Genomic DNA, 5612 nt, shown 5'->3' with positions numbered 1-5612 from the left:
TGACTGATTCTGTTCATCATATAATAATTCTACATATATATTCATTGCAAACTTCACTCACCACACATGTGGCCACGGGAACCCAAATTCTGTATAAGGGTCACAACGACCAAAATTCTAAAATTCTACAACCAGAACCAGTATATCAGGGGCAATAACTCGGGTGATCGAATGCCCTGTTAACACTGGCTCTAGTAAAATTCAACCCAGGTATCGTCATTCCTGAACTATGGTTATCACATCCGAATGAAAACACCGGTACAATTTATTAATGAATTAGGATTGATTGATTGATATTGTAAATGATAGCAAATAACAAATTAAATAATAAAAAATAGAATCAAAGTCGAAATGAATCAACAAAAATGAAATGTTTGAAAGAGAGGTAAGAAAATGTGACGGAATGAAAATATCTGAATATGTCCCTACTGGTTTCAATAATCTTAAATATTTCCAAAAAATATATATATAAAGAGAACGAGCTACATCTTGACCTAAATAGAGAGTACTGTGTTAGAATATGATTGTCAGTACTAAAGTATAAAATCTCCTACTGCTATCCACTACACCTTGAAACAGAACTTGGAACGGAAAAACCAATAATAAACTTACAAACTACATACTAACTCTGAATATTATCCTAACAAAATAATACTTAAAGTCTGCAGTAAAACCTTGAAGTTTTTAGCAGTTCTAACACCTATTCCTACAAAAATCATGCGCTTATTTCATGCTAGTGACTATATTCAGAGCTTTAAAACCTTGAGGCTTTTGTTGCTCAGAATAAAAGTAAAGAAATCTAACCATGAGGTCAGCTCCTAACCAATTGAAGTAAAATGATCAAACACAGCCTTTAATTCTATTCACTAACTTAAGCCAACCAAAACCAAAGAAACTATCCTGACTTATCCAATCAAGCGACAGGTAGCTTGTTCACTTAGGAGAGCTTGACAACATGTGGAATGTATCAACTTAATCTAAACTTGAATATATATCAAAAGTAAATGACTGACAGTAAGTAACTAAACTACAAATATGATACTAGGTTGATTTAATCATAAAAGTTGAATTAAATTGAAAGTTAATGTAAATAGAAAAATAGATCCGCTACAGCCTATTACCTGCCGTAACCGCGTTCATTATGTAGTAGTGTATTTTTATCTTAATAAATAAAAAAAAAAACTATCATGCAAAATGTTCACGTTCTTAACTTATTGATCCACCCCATAAAAGTGAGTGGTTGTGTGGTCTTGTATTGAACTTTCATTGGTTCTTGTGACTGAGTTTTATTAAGGTACTTTTACCAGAGATTTTGAGGTAGCAAGTTGACAAAAAGTTCTAGTTTGCTGACAAGACATGTTTATGATATTTTAGACGGACTGGACTGGACAGTAAGTACATGTATTAATTTCTTTATTAACATGTGTGTATAATTAATTTCACTTTGAAAGAAGGGTGCAAGTTTAAATTATCAAATAAAAGTAAAATCTTGTCATTTATATTAAAGTCAAAGAATTTGGAATAAGTGGGTTTATACTGATAAAACAAATAATGGTCCTAAGATTATGTATTTTTATTGACAGATTTGTTTCTGGAACATCCAGTTGATATTAAATCAGTTAGCTAGTATATGCACTGGGCTCTGTCCCATAGAGAGGTAATGGAATATATTGCCTATTATATATATTATGACATTTAATAGTATCATAATACTCATAATGAAATATTGTGAGATGTAAGCTTAATGTATATATTTAGATTTTCTAGATTAAGGGATAAAACTCTTAATGTTAAATCATTTCATTGTGACTGATGCAATAAACATAATTTATACCTGATATAATGTATATTATTATGAAATGATATTTATGTATGTTTTATTTGTTATAGGGTCGAAAAGATGCATTTTAAGTGTATATATCAACATCAGATTGCATCGATAAATAAATGGATGAACCTAAGCCAGGAGTTTGGTGTTTTGCTTGTGACAATCAGTAATAACCAACCCTGTTTCAATTATTCATGGGATGCGAGTCGCATTACACTAAATTTTCCCGACACTATTTAAAACCAATGAAAAGATGTCATAATCTTGATAAAACAATTCAGACCAGTACATAGCCGTTAAATGGAAGGTATTGTCAGCGAGGACCTGCAGAAAAGCCCAAAGAAATTCTGGTCTTGTGTGAAAAGCAGGAAACGGGACTCATCCCAGATAGTCACCTTTAAATACAAAGGTTTCCTCCACACTGACACTACTAAGAATATCTAAATATTGAATTCCGTTCAGTTTACACAAAGGAATATCTACAAAACCTACCTAACTTGGGGACTAGTAAGTTTCCGTCCATGGGCAACATTACTGTAAATGAAAGAGGCATTTTTAAACTACTAAAAGGACTCGGACCATTCAAGGCCACAGGACCAGATGAAGTACCATCTTTCATTTTGAAAAAAAATGCAGCAAACACGTTTGTCTAGGGTGTTCCAATTATCCCAAGACCAAGGATCAATACCAGATGAATGCAAATTATAGTTCTGTATCACTAACATCGATAAATTCTAAACTCTTGGAACATGTAATACAGTCATGGGCCACTTCGACGAGCACGACGTCCTCTGCGAAGAACAACATGGCTTTAAATGTAGAGGTTCTTGCGAGACACAACTAATTGTGACCTTGGACAAGAAAGCCAGAAATATGGACCGGGGAACCAAACTGACATTAAATTATCCCTCTTGACTTCTGAAAGGCATTTAACAAGGTGCTCCACCAGCGTCACCTCCTGAAACTATCACACTATGGAGTTAGAGGTAGAACCCTAGAGTGGATCAAGGACTTTCTTAACAACAGAACCCAGTCAGTTGTACTCGAAAGGACACCCATCAAAATCATTAGACGTACTATTTGGGGTACCCCAGGGAACTGTACTAAACCCTTTTCTATTCTTGGTCTACATAAACAACATAACATCAGATGCTATATTGTTTGCAGACAACTGCATTGTCTACAGAGAGATCAAGAATAAGACTGACGCAGCCAAACTTGAAGATGACATTACAACATTACATCCCTTCAAGCCTAAGAACAAAAGTGGCAGATATGTTTCCACCAAGAGAAATGTACCGTCAGCAGAGTCACCAATAAACGTCAACCCCTTCAAACACAGTACCATCTCCATTGACACTAGCTAGAAGTTGTGGATAGCGGGGAATACCTGGGCGTTGTGGATAGCGGTGAATACCTGGGCGTTGTGGATAGCGGGGAATACCTGGGCATTGTGGATAGCGGGGAATACCTGGGCGTGACCATCAACCAAGACCTAAAATTGACAACGCATATTTCCAACACCATCGGAAAGGCAACAAGAACACTGGGATTTCTTCGACGGAACTTGGTACGCTGCAAACCATCAGTCAAAGCACAACCTACTGCACTCTGATCAGACCATCGATCGAGTATGCATCAAATATATGAGACCAACATCAATCTACCCTGGTTAACGAAATTGAACAGGTACAGCAAAGAGTAGCCCGCTTTGTCTTCAACCAATACACAGATACCTCACCAAGATGCGTTACCTCTCTCCTTGATCAACTAGATTGGGATTTACTACAGGACAGAATAACTCAACATCGACTCATAACGTGTTATAGAATCCGGCACAATCTGGTGGACATCAATCCAGATTCTTATTATATCCCAGGGGACAGCAGAACGAAAGGGGACACAGATATAGACAACTTAGAACCACCAAGGACGTTTTTAACAACTCCTTCCCTCGATCGATTTGAGAGTGGAACTACTTACTGGAGACAGTGACTGGAGCACTAACACTGGAAGAGTTCAGGGCCAGTGTGTCCTGCTCCCAACTACTGCACCACTAAATTACAGCTCGTCTGCTCCCAACTACTGCACCACTAAACTACAGTTCGTCTACTTTTTAGATATGTATGTATATGTATATCTCAACCGGCTATATCAGCTTTCTGTTCTTAACCGAGCTGGAGTTTACTCAACACTCAAGAGCATGAGTTCAACTCCGTAATGGAAGAAGATAATGACTGCAGATGCAAAATTAACAGCAGAGATTAAAAAATTAAGACATCTTAATGTTTGATGCGACGGTATTGTCTGTCAGGATCAATAAATAATCGCCCAAGACCCGGTCGATCGTTAGTAACAACCTCACGTCAACAAGCGTATGTACTGCAACTTCACTGCGGGATAGGTTTGCGGCTGTTGCCAATACAGCGAGGCAAACGATTGGACGTTATGGTAGGTCCATTTATCCTAGAAAAGTATCCAGAATATTAAAACGCCATGGGATCCGCTGCGGGGTTAATAAACTGGTATCGCTTTGGTTGTTGCCAACATATCCTCCAAACGAACCTCATCAATGTCTTTGATTGCCCTGCTATAACTCTAAGGAGCGCCAAATTACCATATCATAATATAAAAATGACGACATCTTTAACTATTAGAAGATATAATCAATTCAATTATTGCGCGCAATAATTGAAATAATGTGTGCATCAATCCAAATTGATGAGAGCAATAATTGATTTGATGCGCACATTAATTCAATTGATGAGAGCAATAATGGATTTGATGCGCTCATCAATTCATTTATTGCTCTAATCAATTCAATGGATGTACGCATTAATGTGGTGGAATTATTGCTTGCAAGATTCAATTGAAGATATATTTGATTATTTACAACGCTTATATAAGGAATAGATGCTCCCATCAATTCTTTTGAAGAGAACATCAATTCACTTAAAGAGATTAGGGATGCTGTTGCAGATATGTTGAATCGAAAATATAGGTGCTCTCTCAAAAAGAATTATTAGGCGCATATATTGAATTAGTGATATCATGAAAAGAGCAATAATTCAATTATTGTGCACATTAGTTAAATTGATGCGCGCTAAAATTCAATTTAAGAGAGCAATATAATTGAATATTGCGCGCATTAATTGAATTGATGCGTGTATTAATTGAATTATTGCTCTTTTCCATTGAATTGTAGCGGTCATCAATTCAATTGTTGATATTATCTATCTATTTGAGGAGAGCAATAATTCAAGAATAATTAATTCTATCAACAATTCAATTAATGTGCTCAATAATTCAGAATTGAAGATATCCCCGTAGGGGCCTCGATCAGTTCTTTCTCTCACAGAATGGACAGTTTGAGGCTTATATCCTACTTAAAACATTACATCTTTTGTTCTAAGAATGGACAGTCTCAGGTAAACCCATTGACAATGGTAATTATGAATAAAGCTATTTTGAATAGTCTGCCAATATAACCAGACGAGTCTTGCGTAGAATTCTGTTTCTTTTGTTCACTTATTGGACAGTGTCAGGTAAGTAGTCTTCTACTGCAGGTTTTATATTCACTCTTTCTATAGTACTGAGCCATATCAACATGTCTTCCTCTGATGGGGAGAGCATTTTCATTGCACAGATATCGATGCGCGCAACACAGGTGATTAGGTTGAACACAGATTATAGGGTGAACACAGGTGATTAGGTTGAACACAGATTATAGGGTGAACACAGGTTAGGTTGAACACAGATTATAGGGTAACACAGGTGATTAGGT

This window comes from Ostrea edulis, chromosome 5 (genome assembly GCF_947568905.1).
Source record: "Ostrea edulis chromosome 5, xbOstEdul1.1, whole genome shotgun sequence".
NCBI classification, from domain to species: Eukaryota; Metazoa; Mollusca; class Bivalvia; order Ostreida; family Ostreidae; genus Ostrea; species Ostrea edulis.
Note: the sequence above shows the minus strand (reverse complement) of the source record.